This window comes from Mustela nigripes, chromosome 12 (assembly GCF_022355385.1).
Source record: "Mustela nigripes isolate SB6536 chromosome 12, MUSNIG.SB6536, whole genome shotgun sequence".
Lineage (NCBI taxonomy): Eukaryota > Metazoa > Chordata > Mammalia > Carnivora > Mustelidae > Mustela > Mustela nigripes.
The window spans coordinates 22,765,355-22,787,145 of record NC_081568.1 but is presented as its reverse complement, the minus strand read 5'-3'; the positions used below and the strand labels follow the sequence as shown (position 1 = coordinate 22,787,145).

The window sequence follows — 21,791 nt, the reverse complement described above, 5'->3', positions numbered from 1 at the left end:
GATCATTAATATTCACATTATATCGCTTTTTAAAAATTATGTGTCTTATTCATAAATGTCATTTATGTTATCTGTATTCTGTACCTCATAATAATTATATTAATATTTATGCTTTCAAATTTTAATAAAGGATTATTTACATAGGAGAGGCATAATAGAGCCATGAATCATGGTGTATGTTTATAACAATTTAAAAGAAGCCATACAATAGAAACAAGAGAATGTGATTCCTTTATTGGATTCAGCTAATAGTTTTTGCCTGAGGTTTTTCACATGATTGCAGTCAGAGAAGAGCTAGACTATAGTCATCCTAAAATTCCACTAAGCTAGTCCAACATAGTTAAGTCACAAGCTTGGCAGGGGTGACTGTTGCCTGAAACCTCAGTGGGGATGTTTACCAGAGCACCTACTTCTGACTTTTGCCTTTAGTTTGGGCTAATCAAAGTATGGTAGCTAGGTTCTGGGAAGTGGTATCTCACACACACACACACACACACACACACACACACACACACGAACATACACCCCCACACAAGCAACTTGAGATAAGAGGTCTAGACAGAGGCTGCAAGGCTTTTTTAAGATACAGTCTCAGACACCACGCTGAATCACCTGATTCCATTCTATTGATCAAAAGTGAGTCTCTTGACCAGATCAGAGTCAAATAGATTGCTTACATGAGGGAGTAAATGCCAAGATGCTTGATTCATTCAAGAGTCCTGTTTGGAAACTAACTGGCCCACAAGAAGAAAGTAGGTCTAAAAATAGCTTCCCTAGGTCTGGAGCTTTCTAAGTGTGGAGGGCCATGACCTTTTTTGGTTGGTGTACGCATGACCTTAAGACATTGCTATGGATTGCTTAACTGAGACTATAAATAATAGAGAAGATGTTTTTCAAATATATTTTTCAAGACTCATAATAGTTTTATTGTTGTCTATCTTGCTTTGCTTTGCTTTTAAAAGATAAGCCCACAATAAAGATGGCTTATTAACATGGTCATCTTTAATTATACAATGCCAGGTTTTAGGTTCTAACGGGTAAAAGAAATAACAACACTGGTTTCAAAAACAAAACCCAATTGAGCTTTGCTATGTGCTATCTCTGAAATATTGAAAAAGATATATGTAATGCAGTTTAATTCTAAAAATATTATGATTTAAAGTTTCTTGCCTATGAATGTTGCAAAGAATTCATCCTAGTATATATTATTACAGACTAAAAATGAAATAAAACAAACAAATCTTCTAAAACTATAATTATATATTTAAAAAGAAAGCTATGTAACTTAATTTAATAGCAGTAATAATTTAGGAAACACATTACAAAGTATATTAATATAGATATCAATGAATTGAAAAAAGAGGTTCAAGAATATAAAGTCATGCCAATGTTGTAACAGCAGTGATGAATTTAGATATCTTTTCTTTGCCCAAGTAATATTTAAGGAAATATGAGTTCTTGTTATTCTGAAACACACATATTATTAAATTATTTTAAAGTTTTAACTTGATGTAATGTTTGCATAAAAAGTTTATATAGATGAATCTTGAAAAAAGATTGGGCTAAACACTAGGATATGAAAATATTAACATGATACCATTTATGTGGTTACAAAATTAACCAATAAATATTTAAATATGTAAAATAAGATAAAAACATCATCAGCTTAGACTTGGGTTGGTAGGGATAAAAATTGAAGATCTGATCTTATTTTATTTTTCCTCCATCCCCCTATGATCATTGTTGGGGTCCATTATCAAAGAAACGAGACTGAGACAAAGTAAAAATTATGCAAAGCTTTATTCTATGCCAAGTATTAGAAGTCAGACTGAGAGGCTGGGGCAATGAGACTGGGACAAAGTGAAGTTACGCAAAGCTTTATTTTCTGCCGAGCATTAGAAGACAGACTGACCGGTCAGGGCTGCCTCTGAAGAGAGCAACCCCTCCCAGCCTCACAGACTAACTTTTATAGAGCAAAAGCCTGGCCACACATAGGTGGCAAATGACATTGTAACATACACAGAAAGTTGCATAGTCATGTTGGGCCACACGCAGGTGGCCAATTGAATTATAATTTACCCCATAGTAGCTGTTTGAACTAACCTATTACTCTGGTCAGAATTGGTGCTCAAGTTTGGCGCCCAAAAGGTGGGTTTTACATTCTTCTGTGGTTAGGGAGATAGTATGTGTGCTTTTTACTGATTGGATGTCTCCACTTGGCTTGACTCATCCTTGTACTCTAGGCTCTGTTATTAGGAACTGGTCAACCATATTTTACTGGTTTCCCAGACTTGCTTCTAAGTAAGTTCCATGGGGGGGGGGGGGGCAGGGTAAGTTTAAGTTTTATTGCACAAACAACAAAATGCCTTTTTAACTGAGTTGGAGTCACTCTGGCTAAGTAGGTCCTTATAATCATCTGTTTTATTTCTTAAATTCCAATTATGAGTTAAATCATATGATAATTGTCCTTCTCTGATTGACTTATTTTGCTTAACATAATACCCTCTAGTTCTAGTTGTAAATTGGAGAAAGGGGAACACTCATACTGCTGGTGGGAATGCAGACCTCTGCAACCAGTCTGGGAAACAGTATGGGGGTTCCTCCAAAAGTTAAATATAGTTCTACTCTACCACCCAGCAATTGCATTGTCAGGTATTAACCCAAAGGGTACAAACCTAGTGATCGGAAGGGGCACCTGGACCCAGTGTTTATAGCAGAAACATCCACAATAGTCAATTTATGGAAAGAGCCTAGATGTCCATCAACAGATGAATGAATAAAGAAGATGTGGTATGGGGCACCTGGGTGGCTCAGTGGGTTAAGCCTCTGCCTTTGGCTCAGGTCATGATCTCAGGGTCCTGGGATAGAGCCCCACATCTGGCTCCCTGCCAGCAGAGAGTCTGCTTCTTTGCTCTCTCTGCCTGCCTTTCTGCCTACTTGTGATCTCTGTCTGTCAAATAAATAAATAAAAATTTTTAAAAGAAAAAAGAAGATGTGGTATAAAGAAATACGATGGGAAATTACTCAGACATATACAATTCTTTCTAGATTTAAGAGGAAGCTAAGGGATAGGATATTACTAGAAGGAAAGAGGGTTGAAAACCTGTTTTTTTGTTGTTATTTTGTTGTTTTCATTTGTTACTTTTTTGGGAAGACAGATAAAACGTAAGGTTCACACATGTTAGGAAGGAGTAACAAAATACTGAGAAATGTAAAAAGAATAGACTGTCAAAATTTAAAGGTATGTCAGAGGTTGTCAATAGATTAAATTAAGAACATTTGCCACACAGTTTTGGTTTTGAAGATTTGAATAAAAAAATACTTATTTAATATATTGTTACATTAAAATTGTATATAAATATATGCATACCTACATATTCATATGTTTTTCAATTTAATTATAATAAAACTTCTATTTTCAGGAAATATATGGTCACAAGAAATACTTATATTACTTATTGAACTTTGCTCTCACATATTAATTGAAATGGTCTTAAGGTTGTAAAGTAGACATAGCCTTAGGTTTTAAGAATTGGTATTCCATTGGTTTTTATGCTTGTCAGTCTAACTCAAACAGCTGTATCAGTCACTTTTTTTTTTTTAATTTATTTATTTATTTGACAGGCAGAGATTACAAGTAGGCTGAGAGGCAGGCAGAGAGAGAGGAGGAAGCAGGCTCCCTGCCGAGCAGAGACCCTGGGATCATGACCTGAGCCGAAGGCAGAGGCTTTAACCCACTGAGCCACCCAGGCGCCCCTATCAGTCACTTTTTTTAAAGATTGTATTTATTTAATTTGCGAGAGAGGGAGAAGGAGAGAGAAAGAGAGAGATCATGAGTGGTGTGGGTGAGGGACAGAGTGAGAAGCAGACTCCCCACTGAGCAGGGAGCCTGAACAAGGACCCTGGGATCATGAACTAAGCTGAAGGCAGGTGCTTAATCAACTCAACTGAGCCACCCAGGCACACATATTGGTCACTTTAAGATGATTTAAAACGTTCTATTTATGAAAAAATTTGTACCCTGATCACCCAGATAGTAGGTTTATCCCGTTTTTAATTTTTTTTCACAATGTATTTGCATTATTATACAATCTTTCAGCATGATCAAGTCCTTTCCAGTTGCGTGAATGAGGATTTATTTTTGCTTCATATTTTAATATATGTTACCACATCTTCCTCATTTATTTAATGAAAATGATTTCAACTCAAAATATCTGCAGTGTACTGAGGCCAATGTTCTTCTGCAATATGCTTTCATTCTTACATTTTTATCTATTCTTATTCTGAGGAAATTGTAAGCATTTGCAATTGAAATGCTCCATATTAGTTGTATGCATACATTGAAAGAAAAGCTGGAGAAAAATGTTAGAAATAATTTTCAGATGACAAGATTTTCTGAAGTACCCTGTACCTCCACAATTGTAGTTTGTGAATGTACTACTCAGTTTTATGCTATTTCATTTCTCAAAAAAGACACAACATGACTTGAAAAGGTGAAAGTGCTTTACCCCATACAGTCAACAACTTTCAGAAACTATTTCATAGAATCTTGGTGTGATGAGACAACAAGATGGCTGTTTCCCTCTCTATATCATTGTTGGGGGAGCAAGAGGGAGAGTCTGCTGATATATTCTGCCAACAAGCACATGAAAAACAGTGGCAGCACATAATGTATTCCCAGCGAACAGTTCATTACACCATGTCATTCAAAAAGAATGTATTAGATACTTTTATTTGTGTATTATAAGCTTGGGGGGGGTGAACTTTATAAAAAATATTTAAATTTGATAATTATCTTTTTGGAGGTGAAATAGTCATGTTTATTCATAGAGATCTGCTGATAAACTATACCAATCTATACATGTGTCATTATTTACAGTTAAGCTACCCACATAAATGTATGTAACTTTTTTATAACTTGTTGATGTAATGATGATAGTTAAAATTTAGTAAGCCCTGATAAAAGAGGTGTAATGTGAAAAAGTGTGAAATAATTGGGGAGGAAGCAGTAGCTGAAAAGAATCCAAAACCATTTATAGATGCTTTTTTTTTCAAAAACACTCTTATTTCATAAGCTGAATTTTTTTTTTAAGATTTTATTTCTTTATTTGACAGACAGAGATCACAAATAGGCAGAGAGGCAGGCAGAGAGAGAGGAGGAAGCAGGCTCCCTGCTGAGCAAAGAGCCCCATGCAGGGCTCAATCCAGGACCCCGGGATCATGACCTGAGCCAAAGGCAGAGGCTTTAACCCACCTAGCCACCCCTGAAACTAGTACTGCCAATGATGTGAGAATAAAATTTATGTAGTCCGAGAATCTTTGTGCCCCCTTTTTTTTTAATTGAAACCTTGATTAAGAACACCTGATTGCCAGAGTTTAGTAAGCCAGGTGTCCCTACTCGTTTTTAAGTCATTTGAAAAAGTGTCTACCTGGATTGATCTGCTTCTATTGTGAGAAGGAAGCTCTGCCCCCTATTTAGATTAATAAAGTAAGGCTTCTTCCAAGCATTGCAACTGGGCATGAGGAAAACAAACAAACAAACAAACAAACAAACCTCGGAAAAATAAAAATAAGAGAAACAAGAAAAGGAAGAGGGAGAAAGCAAGCAGTATATTTCACACTATTGACTTTCCAATGGAAACATACACACTTCTTCTCATCTTTACAAATAAAAATGGTTCTTACCTAACATAATTCATATATGTTTCATAATATTAGACACACATTCTTTAATACTCCAAAATACAAATACAAATTTAAAAATACAAACTCATATCATTTAATGCACTCCACTGAACATATAGTTTATCCTAGTAATCCATATTGTTTCTCTAGTTCTGTCACAATTCATCTTAAAAATTCTCTAACTATGGATTAAGTTATAATTTCATTATAATTAAGTTATAATTTCATTATCTCTAATGCCATATATATGTATATATATATACATATATATATATAGAATTGATAGATAAGAGATAAGAAAATATTATTTGATATACACAACACAGATTTTTTTGAACTCTACAAAGAAAAACACACACACAAAAAAACTTCATGAATTCTAATATTCTCTACTGGTAACGAATCTATATTTTATAATTGTCTTTCTCCACTATTTATTCCATATTTCCTTTAATTTTAGTTTGTTCATTAGACAGTCATCCTTCTTTATCAAATAATATGATTAAAACTTATATTTGGAGGATTGTAAACCTTCTATTTCTCTTCCTTTAGAAATTTTTTTTTAAACTTTTACTACTAGACAGGCTGTACTAAGATATACAGAGGCAATCTCTTGAAGTCCATTCATACATTTTTTTTCTTCCTTCTGCAATAGCAACCACACTTCTCCTTGAAAGCCAGAATGGATTATTTCAGCCAAAATCATACTCCATTTCTTTTATTGCCTTTGCCTGTTCTCCCTAAAGAATAAAAAGGAAAGAAAGAAATAAAAAAATGAAAGAGTGAAAGAGTGAGAAAGAGAAACAAGCAAAAAATGTCCAGCAATATAACCTCGGTTTCTAGTTCATAAGCCCCATGCTAAGTCCAAAAATGGGAACTTCTGTCCTCAGAAATTATAATTTTCAGAAAAGAATTTCCACTGAAATCATCTTGTGCAATGTTCAGAAAGCTCCATTTTTCTTTTCTCTTCTGGTTCCCACATCATGTATTCTTTCAATGAAAATAAAAAAATTAAAAAAAAAAGAAAAGAAAGAAATTGATATGGATAGAACTGCAAACTCAGGTTTTCTCTCCACCACAACTAGGTTTAAGAGGGGAGTTAAAGAGGAGAAGGGAGCTGAGGGAAATTGGAAGGGGAGGTGAACCATGAGAGACTATGGACTCTGAAAAACAATCTGAGGGGTTTGAAGGGGCCGGGGGGGGGCGGTTGGGGGAACCAGGTGGTGGGTATTAGAGAGGGCACGGATTGCATGGAGCACTGGGTGTGGTGCAAAAACAATGAATACTGTTACACTGAAAATAAATTTTGAAAAAAATTTTAAAAGTTTAAACAAAAAAGGTTCTAGAATGCTTGCTGCTTCTAGGTTGTGTAATGCAAATAAATTCCATGACAATTAGCTTATTGCCCTGTTTTTCATGTAAATTTCTTTGGTCAGATGCAACACTGTTTTATAAAATATCAGTGATAAAATGATTTCATGAAACAAACTTAGAGGGTTCTGAGAGTAGCACTCGCTAAAGAGAAAACAACTACAAACTGTTAAGTGTATACTGTCAAAACCACGCTAGAACTTCTATGTAATTTATACAATTATTACATGGTTTCTGAGCTCCCCCATAGTATTGTACTTTCTCAGGGAATCCAGAGAGAAGTCCACCTCTGCAAGGTTAGATTACACTCACTGTATATGCTAACTTGGCTAAGAAGAAGATCCTAGTCTTTATTCATTGTCAAAGAAACAACCATTGAACAAGGACTAGATAGCTAGAAATGAGTTGTCTGATAATTACAAGGTAACTCATCTAGTCTAATTGATTTTTGGGATCTTATTTCTTAGGATTTTTGGCAAGTCTCATGAGACTTATATTTTGACCTAATCTGAGAGATAATTTCACAAACCGTTTTGTCTTAAATTCTCCAAAGTTATTCCTTATAAGCCCTGATAATGTCAGCAAGCCATTAACTAATGTTAAAAAAAATGCTGTTAATCCATATCTCACATATTACTTGCTTGACTTATATAGGGATTAGCAAACTTTTTCTATGTAGGGCCAACCACTAAATATTTTAGGCTTTGTAAGCATAAGAAATCTATCCATGTAACTCATGTCTGCTATTGTAGTGTGAGAGCAGAAATAGACAATATGGAAACTAAATATAGTTGTTATGTTCCAATAAAACTTTATTTATTAAAAAAAAAAAAAAGGAAGACTCGATTTAAAATACAGGTCATAGTGCTGTTTTCCAAAATCTCATTACCTTTGTGCTGACCAAACAAGCATAGTAAAAAAGAATGCGTAAATAATTTCATTCAATATATTTGAAGTTCTTGTCATTAAAATGTATTATTCACTCTGGACCCAGTATTGTATTGGATTTATCATTTTATAGAAGTCATTGAGTCTATGGAACTTTGCTGTGAAAGTCCTAGCAAACTAATAGGAAGGAATTTTATTTTATTTGTTATACTATCCTAAGGTCCTTCCTCAAGTTACTAACTGTTCTTTGAAGATTATATGTTTTTTAAAAACTCAAATCAGGGAATTAGATTATGGACTAAGGTTCTTAATCTTGAAGGTTCCATGTAAATTATAGAAATCAAGTGGAAGATAATAGATAATAGATAGATAGATCTCTAGTTTTAAAATATTCTTGTTAAGGAACCGGGTGGCTCAGTGGGTGAAAGCCTCTGCCTTCAGCTCAGGTTATGATCCCAAGGTCCTGGGATGGAGCCCCGCATCAGGCTCTCTGCCCAGCAGGGGGCCTACTTCCCTTCCTGCCTCTCTGCCTGCTTGTGATCTCTGTCTGTCAAATAAATAAATAAAACCTTTAAAAAAATACTCTTGTTCATTTTTTCCAATGACAAAGCTTCATTTGAATCGCAGTTTTCAAACAAGTATATTTGGAGATACAAGCATTAGAGAATTGTTTTTTCTTTGAAAAGAGCTCCCTTGTGCCAGGTCATTTCTGTTTTGTTTTGGTTTTGGTTTTTGGTTTTTTAAAGATTTTATTTATTTATTTGACAGAGAGAGAGATCACAAGTAGGCAGAGAGGCAGGCAGAGGGAGAGGGGGAAGCAGGCTCTCTGCCTAGCAGACAGCCCGATGTAGGTCTTGATCCTAGGACCCTGGGATTATGACCTGAGCCAAAGGCAGAGGCTTAACCCATTGAGCCACCCAGGCACCCCAGTTTTTTCTTTTTTAACAATTTAAGAAAATCCTCATGAAACAGAAGAGGTATACGTGTACTTGCTGTTAAGAGAGGCTCATTATGAAATAAATACAAGGATATTACATAGAACACCCCCCCCTCCTCTCTTTACACACACACACACACACACACAGACACTCACACACACGGTCATATATATGGGTCTTTCTATGACTTCACTAAAATCTCTATTGTTGGTTATAGTCACAGTGCTAAGAAAAATCTTTAAAAATTTGATTCAGCAAATTAATTGCAGTATTAGTTCAATTTATAGGTTCACTTAGTGTTTATTGAAATCATTAGGGTTCAACTCCACATAGCTATTCCATAGTGTACTAGCTGATTATCACTGCCCCTGCTGACAATACAAGCAGATAACAAATTACAGATTCCCTTCACTTGCCTTAGGACCTTTAACTTCTAATTCCAATTTTTATATTTTGAGAGTTCTTAATTGTAAGCACTGAAGTAGTTTCTAGTAAATCAAAGCATGAGAGGGGAAAAAAATAAGATCTTGAGTAATTCACAAAAGTGTTGGGATACTTAGAGAAACATTCTTAGAAGATACATGATTTGGGATCATACCCCAAATCCTGCCACAGGACTGGTTTAACAGAAAAACCACTGAAGTAGTGTCTAGTAAATTAACCAAACTAACCTTAGATTAAACTTAAATTATACAAACTAACCTTGTCAGAATTTAAATATTGACACTTGTACCACTATTAATGCACTCTGAATACAATTAGCCCCTTGTCCTGGAAGCTGCCCCAACACTACTTTTACTGTCACTTAAGGAACTTAAACACAATACAGCTGCCACCGGTGCCAGAGAGGATAATCTGCTAATGCTAGAAACTCTCTTATTATAATCTCTTGAGTCAAAATCAAGAATATGTGCTCCTGATTGCAAGAGCATTAGTCGTCTCCCCACACTACTGTCACAAGTTAGCTAGGGAAATTGAAGTTTTGGCTCTTGTATATTTTAAAGTGGAAGACGTGTACTGCATTGCCTAAGAACCAACACAAAAAGGTGTATTTGATACAATATAGCCAAAATAATGACAATATTATCTACATCATATTATTAATATAGCACCTCACCTTAAATAAACAAAACAATTTATTGATAAATAGATCATGATCTATCCACTGAGACCACAAATCTTAGACTCATCGGTGACGCATCTTGCCCTTACACTCTACATCCAATTCAATAGAAAGTCCTCTCAAATCTATTTTCAAAAAGATCTAAACCTTACTGCTTATACCACTGCAAATCTTTGCAAGCCATTGACATCCAGATTCCAGATATGATATCCTATCAGGTCTCCATGCCTCTCTCCTTGGTACTCTACAAACTATCTACTCTAGAATAGCCAGAATGATCTTTTAGAGGCTTGAATAACATCAGGTTGTATTATATTTAAAACTTCCCATTGTAAACATAAAACTTTCTAACTTCTAACCATGTCTACAAATTCTTACGTGACCTGTGCTTTGCCTTATTATCTGCCCTGATTTACTACCAACTCTGCACTTCCCAACACCACTCTTTTTGTTTCTCAGGTCCTTTGTACTGCATCTTCTCTTCTTGAGAAAATAAATTTTTATTTTTAGACCTCTTTTTTTTTTTTTCTGAAAATTTCATTCCACAGATATTTACTTGACTTTTTTTCCTTCTTGATATATCAAATGAGAGATGAAATATAAGTTACAGAGGGATATATTTCTCAACTAGCCTTTTTAAAGAAATATGTATAGGCATGTCTACTCCATCTTCTGTTCTTCAAAGCCTTAATAAAGAGACAAAGTGTCTTTCTCTCTCATGTTCGTTGATGTAACTGCTATGCCTACTATTCTGCCTTTTACGGAGGAGGAACTCAATATACATATCTGACCAGTATGTCTAAATACTAGGATTTAACCACAGTATAATCTATTACTCCAAATAAAAGCTGATAACTATGAATTTTAGTACTGTCCAGTAGGCTAATTTTTAGTAATATCCTTAGGAATTGTACCCCTCTTGCTGTTTTTATTGTTTATATTTTAGGGAGGTAGAGTATATAGACTTCTAGTAATAAGAATATTCACAAATTTGTGGTATTCTCCGTATATCAAAATTGATTAGAAATTCCATATCCTCTATTAATAATCTGAATTAAATGTACTAAATTAACCTTGCAGATAAAATGGAGGCATCAGAACTGAATAAGGAAAGTACTATTTGGGGTTTTTATCTTGTACTCATTGTTGTAGCATCTTGGGTGATTCTGAGTTGACTTATAAAGCTCTTTCTTTGTCATAGTCTAAATTACCTTCAATTCTTTGAAAATAGATTTAAAAATGTTTAGTTACCAAACATTTAGATGACAGCTAATTAGAATAAATTTAAATATGATAAACAATACAAACTAGTCAAGTTGGCATCAAAGTGAAAGAAAATTATCTTCATTCTGGGAAGATCAAAACTATAATGAATGGACAAAGGAACTTGAAAACTAGAAACATTACAGACTTTATTTGAAGTGATATTGTAAGGAAAAGATTTTTTGAAAGAGAAGTGGAGTCTCTGTATTAATAAAGCTTTTTACAGAAGCTCTTGACAATAGAAGTAGCTGTGGTTTGGCCACATTAGGATGCTTTTCCACAATAAGGACAATTCACTTTAGAATAAATATTTGGCTAGGTAAAATATACAGAAGAGGGCAAACACACTGGGAAGAATCTGAATGGCCCATGAGGAATGGTTGGTAAGATGACAGACATGGTCCAGAGATAATTAAGTGGAAATGTTTTCATATTCTAGACATCTTTTTTTTTTTAAATATTTTATTTATTTGACAGAGAAAAATCACAAGTAGGCAGAGAGGCAGGCAGAGAAAGAGAGAGAGAGGAGGAAGCAGGCTTCCCGCAGAACAGAGAGCCTGATGCGGGGCTTGATCCCAGGACTCTGGGATCATGACCTGAGCCAAAGGCAGAAGCTTTAACCCACGGAGCCACCCAGGCACCCCTAGACATCTTAAAAAAAAAAAAAAAACTATGACGGGGCGCCTGGGTGGCTCCGTGGGTTAAGCCTCTGCCTTTGGTTCAGGTCATGGTCTCAGGGTCCCAGAATCGAGCCCCGCATTGGGCTCTCTGCTCAGTAGGGAGCCTGCTTCCCCCTCTCCCTCTGTCTGCCTCTCTGCCTATTTGTGATGTCTCTGTGTCAAATAAATAAATAAAATCTTTTAGAAGAGTAAAAAATAAATTAAAAAAAACTATGATATAAAATGATCATTGCATTCAGCCTACAATTCAAAAGGTCAGAACAAGCATCACAGAATATGATGTTAGCATGATGGGGGATTCGGTTTAATAGAACAAAGATTGAAATGGGTCTAACTCTATTGATATGGATCTAACAGTTAAACTGGCCTCAGTGTGAAATTTCTTCCCTTCTAAGTCCAAGGGCTAGAGAAGTCCTTTCTGCATCTAGAAATGGACAAGATAAAACTCCCTCCACCACACCGTCATTCTAAGACTATATTTCCATCAATCACCTAATGGTAATAGGGAAAAAGAGGAATGCAGAGACAACAATACAACATCCGGGTAAAATTGTACTTAGGAATTAGTTCGACGTAGCAATACTTCCCTGAAGCTTTAGATGAGCAGATTTGAACTCTGAAAGATCAGGTTCCATTCTGAATAGAACCTTTAACTAGGTTATAGCTGCAGAATCTCATTATTTAATTGTGTGTAGGAGTGTGGAGACAGGCTGCTGAAGGGAAATATGCCGCTGCTCAAGAAGAGAGAGCACATAAAAATATGACAGCTTACGTAGTTTATCACAGTGTGTGGGTGCGGGTTACAGTACTGGCATGAAAGCTGGACTGAAGTAAAATGATCAATTCCTTCAATTAACAACCGAAATTCTGTGAGGTAATGCTCGCTTGAAAGTGGGACATCATTAATTTATACATAGGTAAGTAATAAGTAAGTTTTAATGCCGCATTTTCTGTTCCCTTAGAAAAGCACCACATCATTTCAAAAGGCAAGAATTTCCCTAAGTTTGGGTGTTTGCAAAGAGTTAACACACTCTTCTCACTCTGTATTCCAAATTACTTTTGAAAGTAATATCCATATTGTACCTTGAAGGAAGGCCTAAGCAGTAAACTTTAACGGCTGCCTGAGTTGGCAATCATTTCATAGAGACAAGACATCGCACTGGAAATTGCCCTATAAATAAGATCCCTTACAGAAAAATTAAAATGGAATTCATATTATTGATGTTCACTAGCAGCCATAAGAAACACAAGGGAACCAGGATGTGGCACTTGTTTCAAATCGTTGTCGGAGGCACCTGAAGGACGCCCTCAAAGTCAGCTTTGATCAATGGTGGTGAGTAGTTTGTCCAGCATTCAGAGTGGGCTGTAATGTATTTGGAAACCTAGAGGAATTTGCCTACCAAATAGAAATGATCCAGACATTAGCTGCCCCACAAAAAAAAATTTTTCTCTGCAGTGACTATAAATTCACTAATACCCCGATTACCAGCAGAATCAACTCTTTCATCCTCCTCGGCCAGTCCTCCACCTCCCCACTCTTGCTCTCATTTGTTTATTTCTGAATTTTAGCTCACCTTCAGGCCTCATATTCCCCTCCAAAATTTCTGGGTTTTGGACTGAAGGAAGAGAGACCAGGAATCCTGCTCTTACTACTATTTATTTACATAACCCTCTTTGCTAAGTATATATTTTGATGTGAGACCTGAGATATAAAACCACAATCTCTAGATTGTATTATGTTTCTGTAAATCATGACTGCTTGTTGTAATGTCCATTATTATAGGATATTAAGTTGTTCACCCCGAAAGGGAAAGAGTCATGTAAACATGTAAATGTTTAATCTATAAATCCAAGCAAAATAGAGAACACGAAGGGAAGAGCCAGAAGGTGAGAACAAGGGCAGGCAAATGACAACAAGAGTTAGACTGAGACAGATATAGAAAGAGCCGAAAATAAATGGGAAAGACAAAGCAATTGGAAAAGGTAAGAAAACTAGAAATGTACAGACCTATAAAAAATTGTCTTCTGTGCCAGATATCATATTTATATAGGGTAAATGTGAACTGAATAACAAATAGCAACATAAAGAATAAAGCATGTTAATAGAAACTCATTCTGATTATTTCAGCAGAACTGAAAAATGTTTCCTTTCTCTACAGTAAATAAAGAGATAATCATTAGAAAATGAAATTTGATATGAAATAGAACAAAGGCTACAGATACTAGAATTCAGCTCAGTTCTACTTGTTACCAACTGTTAATCCTCTGGAGAAGGCTCAGCGTTGGTTCCTTTTTTCATGAAAATTGAATTCCAGGGTACACAAATGGGTTGCAGATACTATGTATAAATTACTTAATACAATGTCTTCACATGGTAAAATTACAGTAGTAATTGTTATAATTATTAATGATATGGTACTAATTTCAATATATTATATTTTGTGACTTATTTTAAAAAGCAGAGCACATGAGTTAAGATTATACTAGATTACATTTATGGCAGAAATGTAGTCCAATATTGAATTCAGAGTTATTAGCAATGTTACTTTTGACAAGATACATAATTTCTCTGGGATTCATATACTTAGTAAAATAGCACTGTCAGTGCACACAGCTATAAATAAATACCCATGGATTACATAATATAGAATTACACAACCAGTTGATTCTAAACAAGGTAAGCCCAAGATTTTCAGTTATCTGGATAATGTATCAATTATCTTTCTAGAAAAATCACAAATGAATCCAATGTTATAACAAATGTTTCATATATAGAATCGTACAGCTCACCATGTAGAGATTATTAATCTATAAGAATGTGTAAAACAAAGATTAGACAAGCAACAATGTTTCACAACCTAATTACTTCTAGGTATACTCTGTTCCATACTTGGATAGAATTGAGTAAAACACTAATTGATCATTTCTCATATGAGTCCACCTACTTGTGTGTGTGTATATTCTGAACTGTTTACTTACTGTGGCAAGATATCTTACAAATGATCAACATATGGAATAAATTATTAATCAAATCAGAACAGTATATGTAAGTTGTATATAAAAGTGGAACAAAAAATTCTAAATATCTTTGTTAGGTAAATATGAGAAGTGTCAGGATAGTTTTTAATACAATAACTAGTAGATTCCAATGCAGAGCTTGAATTCACAATGCTGAGATCAAGACCTGAGCTGAGATTGAGTCAGGTGCTTAACCAACAGAGCCACTGAAGTCCCAACTTTGGGATATTTCTAAAATAAGTAACTTCCCATATATCCATTTGCTTCTTCCTTAGAAGAAGCCTATAATTTTCTTCTTCTAATTATGAGATTAATCTTATTTCTCATACTTAGCCACAATATAACGTAGTGTGAAGACTAAAATATTTCCTGTTTGGTCACATTTGAATAAGAAGTTTTCTGCGTAAAGACCATGTAGTGTGTTTAATTGTATCAGCTTACCTCAGGTTGAAAATCAAATATGACATGGTAACAATTTTTTTTTCTACCACAAAAACACAAGAAGTAACATTTTACTATCAAGACACATTGAATAATCATCTGGAGTGAACATTCATCTAAGGCAGAATTCATGTGGTCTAATTGGTCTAGTGATAAGATTGTTCAGGTTACTATTAATAAACTATGTATCTATCTGTTTGGGATTGAAAAGTCTGAAGAAAAAGTATAAAACAAAGCTTAACTTTGTGTTTGTGTGCATGTTTACATATGTGTGTTAACACACACATACACACACACTCACACAAACATACCTTGTACTAATATACTTTGAGTAAAATTTCAAATTCCTTGCTTAGTCCCGTATAGTTTTAGGAATTTTGAATTGTAATCCGCTTTTATGTACCTTATGTAATGTCCACCAGAAAATCCGTTTCTAAAACAATTCCAAGATTATTTGTAAAATTAGGCTTGGCTCTTGAGGATAGACTCAATCCTATGTCTTCACCAGGACAAGTTTGTTTAGGATGAGGAGCAGTGTGCCAGGTGTGGACAAGTAAAAATGGGCATTCCGATGGAGCAATGACACTCAAAAAATCTGTGAAGAGAAAAAGCATGTTTAGGAGACTGTGAGAAATTTCATGCACTTAGACACAACATTTTACAAAACATTTCTCCTATTATGTTGATACTGAGTATTGAAACAAAGGGTTACACTTGAATAAGAATTATGTAGTCAAATACATTTAGAAAACATATAGCTGAAAGCATTCAGGTGTCTTTACTGAAAACTTCCCAGATTCTATGTACCAATATTTATTCTGCATTTCCAGAGGAATATGAAATCAGAGTTTTCTAAACTTATCTAAAGAAAATAATACCTTTAAAGGAGCATGCTGATTTTCTTTCTTCCTTTTTTTTTTTTTTTAAGATTTTTATTTATTTATTGGACAGGCAGAGCTCACAAGTAGGCAGAGAGGCAGGCAGAGGGGGTGGCGGGAAGCAGGCTCCCCACCAAGCAGAGAGCCCAATGTGGAGCTCGATCCCAGACCCTGGGATCATGACCTGAGCCCAAGGCAGAGGCTTTAACCCAGTGAGTCACTCAGAGGCACCCCACATGCTGATTTTCTATTGCTATATAATTTAGAAAGTGGATTGGTTAGAAAATCAGCTGTAGAATTTTGAAACCTATGGTTGGAGATATATGTAGTAGTGAACTTATGAATATGTATTAGTGAGCTTTCACTTAATACAGCAAGGAATAATCTTTCGACAGTTTTATCATGGAAGAATGAGGTTTGCTGCATGAAACGGAAAACCTAACAGAAGATTAAGCAAATAGACATATTTTTCTGATGTAACTAAAAGTTCAAAATTAGATATACATGTTCTTGTATGTATATATGTATATACATCTATAAATGTGAAAATGTGTATATTTATAGATGTATTGTCTATTATATATGGTGTATGATATATTTATTATTCTTTATATATTGCACTATTTCTTGTATAATACACATTGCATATTATAGATTCTACATTATATATTATATAGAGTTGACATTTTCAACATTTTGCCTGGCAAATCCTTAGTTAAATCCATGAATCTATTTTTATATTCTTACTTTTCCCATTATACAGATGACAGTGTTTTCAACTTTCCATTACTATATAACAGCAATTGAAATGAATGTCAGTTTCCTCTATATTATTTTAAAACATCACTCCAGCCCAGATTCAGCAGAAAGAAAGCCACATAAGGCCATGAGTATCAGGAGGTTCAGTTCATTGAGGATCCATATTTAGAGAAGAGTTATATGATGCGTTCTGGAATCTATGAATACTATAGAGGCAAGATGGGCAGGATTGAAACAGATGGTGAGAAGCCTTGCTTTCCTAGAAGACAATATAGAGAACAAAGCAGATATATCTGAAGCAGCTAAAAGAAAACCTGAAAAGCTTTTGACAGATGTTGCTTACTTTTAGATTCAGCATGTTAAACCCCCAAATATAGCCTTATTGAGTTCTTACTTCCAATATAATTTCATCATTATCAGTTTTTTGAACTATAAATTGGGGGATGCCTATGTAGCTCAGTTGGTTAAGTAAGTGTCTGTCTTCAGCTCAGATCATGATCCTAGGGTTATGGGATGAGCCCTGTGTTGAGCTCCTTGCTCAGTGGGGAACCTGCTTCTCCCTCTGCCTCTTTCAGCTTGTGCTCATGTTCTCTCTCTTTCTCAAATAAATTAAATATTTTTTTAAAACTGAAGAAACAAAATATAAACTGTGAATAGCTATATTTGTTGCATCTATGAAAGATAAAAAATACAAATGACATTCTAAAGATGCTTATAATGGAAAAATCAAGATATATAACAATAAAATTAGGATATTTCCATAATATTTCATAAAGGTTATAAAATCTGAAAAAAGCACAATATTGAAAATACGTGAGATGAGACAGTTTTAATAATGTTCTTTATATAACTGTGCATAATTTGTTTAAATAACATTTCCACAAAATATTTTACTGAAATTCAGTTTCTTCATGTATAAAAATCACAATAATGAACACATGGAAATACAAGTGACTTATTTGTGAGTTATGAATACATTACTTGAAACTTTTATTTTGAACATTTACATTAAAGTTATTCAAACAGAATTTTATAGCATTTAATTTCCTTCTTATTCTCATGTTGTATCTATCTCCAAAGTGTAGGCACTTAAAAGAATGCATCTATTGTCTACACATTGTACCATGGTAAATTTTTGAATAGTCTTAATAGATTTAACTCTCATTACTTTTTAAAGTCTCTTCTTTCTAGAATTCCTATTGTGCATGTTAGATGACTGATGCTTATTTTCTAAGTCATTGATTTTTTATTATATAATTAGTCAATTTTTCCCTGTATAATATTTTCATTCTGTACTTCAAAACTATTACTGTCAGTTAATCAACTATGATTTCTTTCAGAGATAGGCACAATGCCCATATTTGCCTTGGACCTTTTCACTAATTCTAAATTTATAATCTGATAAATTATATCGGGTTATATATTATAAATTGCACCATATATAATATAATATATCAGATTTATACGTAAATCTGATGATCAGTTTCACCTTATCCAAGTCGCATGGAAAAAAAAAATTCAAAAGCCAGGGGAAATATTGACTCTCAAGCACGTCTTTAGTGGAAGTGAAAAGTCATGAATCAATGGGCATGAACCCAGACAAGGGTGAAAAATCAGGACCAGTAATGTGGTCAACCACATGATTAGTCTTTGTGAATCTATGTCATAAAGGTGGAAAACATTTGTGGGTGTTTAAGAAAGATTTTGTTTATTTATTTATTTGAGAGAGAGAGCAAAGTCCAGGGGAGGAGCAGAGGGAGAAGAACAAGTAGACACCAAGCTGAACCTGAGGGCTGTGGCGGGGCTTAAACCTAAGACCCTGAGAACATGACCTAAGTCAAAATCAAGAGTTGACCGCCCAACCAACTGAACACATTTGTGTTTTTAGATAAGAGAAAAATATACTTCACAAGGAATAAGCTAGTTTTCTTAAGATAGAACTGGGTTTTTAATTTATTAAAACATTAATGTTTATTTAAAATGATAATCTTCAGTTTTCAAGAGTTCAATAGGAAGCAGTTGTAGTATTCGTTCTGTAGTTGAATGATTTTAACTGGGCATAATTTGTATGAATTTTAATTTTAAACCTTATATTTCATAGTAATTTTCAGAGATGTATAATGTGTTTAAGGAAATATTAGAAAAGAGTAGGGATAAAATAAATACTTAAAATAATCAGTACAATATAAATTGATAAATACAGTACTTTCTGCTCTGAATTAAAAGTAATAATGGATTTAGATTACTAACAAAAATGTTAAGGTTTTTTCTAAGGTTTTAATGGAACTTAAAACTGTATTTACATCATTAGTGTTACAGTTTTACTAAAGAAAGCAATATAGGTTATGCCCTTTATCTCAAAACTTTCCAGGATCTTAGGAACTGAATTCATTTTCAATCTGCTTGGATATAGCTTTATTTATCAATATGATTAGGCAAGCCAATAACTTCGGTCCTTCTTTCAATCAAAATCTATACTGAAGTAAGTTACATTAGGATTTCCAGGTGGGGTAAAGATAAAACCATATTGCCTGTGGGAAAATGCTACCTCTCACTTATTTTATATATCATTTTCCTTTAAAGCTAATTCTTTCTGTACTTAATGAATTCCCAATCAACCATATCCAGAAATAACATTAAGTTTTCAAATTCTCAGAATACGGTAACTACTAGAGTTATTTTGCTGTAGTCTAACGACATACCTTGCAAAGCTGTCACTCCACACACAACATGAGACAAGCTATGTCAGCAAGGACTTTGGACATTATTAAAGAATAGTGCCATCCACAGCATTTCTTTCCTTTCTCTCTGTTTCTCTCTCTCTCTCCTGCTTACCTTTTTTCTTTTTTTCTCAAGAGTAGAATCATCAACTTACGACATTCAGGGGTGAACTACTTTTATGCTCTGACTTTGCTCTGAGAATGACTTAAGGCAGCACTACTTGAAATACACTTTGATTTGCTTCAGTGAATGAGAGGAAAGGTCAAGGAACTGCTCTGCACTAGTTGGCCACCCAGAAATATGTTTACTTCAGACTCAAGATTTTTAGGTTGTTCAGCACTCATACAAACTCTAAATAACATGCACAAAGAAAACAAAGCTCTGAGGACTACTGCTTGGTACAGAAAAGCTTAATGACCTCTCAACAGACTCTTAAAAACACAGATGTGTGAGTCGTGATTTAGACCCAAACCATATGAAGAACAGAAAATAATATCAAAGAGAGATTTAGAACATGCATTTTCCCAAGGGTTAGTGATCCAATTACCATTAGAGCTATGTGGAAAGAGACTTTCACTTATCTCTAGACAGTATAATTTGAAATGCCCATTTCAGTTCACTTCATCACATTCACAATATTTCAGAAGCATTGCCTTGTTTATGATCTCTCATGTGACGACATGCAGGATAATATAAAAAGGTCGAAAGCATAAAAATACAATACCACATATTCACTAAAACTGAAAGACAAAGCAACATAGAAAGGCTTATTCTATTAATTTTCTCTTTCATATATCCTTACTTCTTGCCAGGATTTATAAAAGACAGGTTATTCTAAGCTATACTGTGTGTAGCGTATTACACAAATCACCCTCACACCCTCCATGTTAGTGGATGCCACCACCTTCGTAGCTAGGTGGAACTGGAAAGGATTTTGGTGTAAAAGGTGACACATGAGAATAAACTCTCACAATACAGCTGAGAATCATCTCTCTTCAGTTAGTACAAACCAAATTTCAATAAAATTGGAAAGGAAGTTCCAACATTAAGTTTACCCATACTTACAAACTGCAATGTTTTTACATAAAACTTTCCTTCCTAAGTTGACACGTTTCTGCATCGTAGATTAAGTTTCTTTGTTCAGAAGTGAATTATTTAGAATGTTAGTCTTCAAGTCCATATTATCATGATTGGGACTCCATTTTCCATTTGAAAGGACTGCACTTCTATCAGGTATGCCGTGTAATCTTGTTTTGGCATTGGCCACATTATTATACTCCTTGTACTGAGTACCACTGACCTATATGGAGAAAGGTAGAGAGTGTTTAGTAATATAATAAGAAAGCTAAGATATATTTGCAACAAATCAAGTATAGCACCATGTTTTCATTTTTTCAAGTGAAGTATTTTCTATTAAGCTGAAATTCAAATGAAGAAAACTAATTAATATTTGTCCTTTTTTTCCAAAATGACTTCCTTCTTCAATTATATGCACAATGATATCACCGCCTGGAGTAGGCAGAAGTGGTTCAGATGAAAATATGCTCTATAAAATAACTTTTAAGCATGTTTTGGAAATATGCTTAAATGTCATGTTGAAATGATGAGAAAAAAAAGGTTAGGTGATCACTCCAGCTTCAGATAGATCAACTATGTGAAAAGTATGGAGTTCTCTATTCTCTGTGATTCTCTGTGAGTGGTTCTTCTAAATCTCACAATTAGCTAGCATTTCATTTTTAGTGTTTTTCTTTCTCCATCTATTTACTTTCTCTGAATAAGTACTTCCACTATAAACTCACACACACACACACACATCCTACAAGATGTTGTTTCTTTGACAATGAAACACAACATCCTACAGACTGATGATTCTACTTGTGAGTCCTGAACCCAAACCTATATGGTTTTTTTCATAACATTTAGTATATTGTTCAATGACTCTTTTGGTCCTATCTTTACAAATAATTTATTTGAATTTCTTCTTCTAAATATATTTTGAATTAGCAAAGGTTTTCTCCCTTTGTAC

General features: G+C 34.4%; 2 long non-coding RNA genes across 2 annotated transcripts in view; one reads left to right on the top strand and one right to left on the bottom strand.

Annotated features, from left to right (window-relative positions):
• Positions 1–5,989: 5,989 nt before the first annotated feature.
• LOC132027738 (uncharacterized) lies at positions 5,990–19,945 on the bottom strand. Its single transcript, XR_009407180.1, has 3 exons — positions 19,747–19,945; positions 15,811–16,002; positions 5,990–6,425 (listed from the first exon to the last, which is right to left on the bottom strand). It is a non-coding gene; the product is annotated as an uncharacterized LOC132027738 (long non-coding RNA).
• LOC132027739 (uncharacterized) overlaps positions 13,849–21,791 on the top strand; it is a 39,499-nt gene continuing 31,556 nt past the window's right edge. The window contains exon 1 of the long non-coding RNA XR_009407181.1: positions 13,849–13,931. This is a non-coding gene — a long non-coding RNA (uncharacterized LOC132027739). The remainder of the gene's footprint in view (positions 13,932–21,791) is intronic.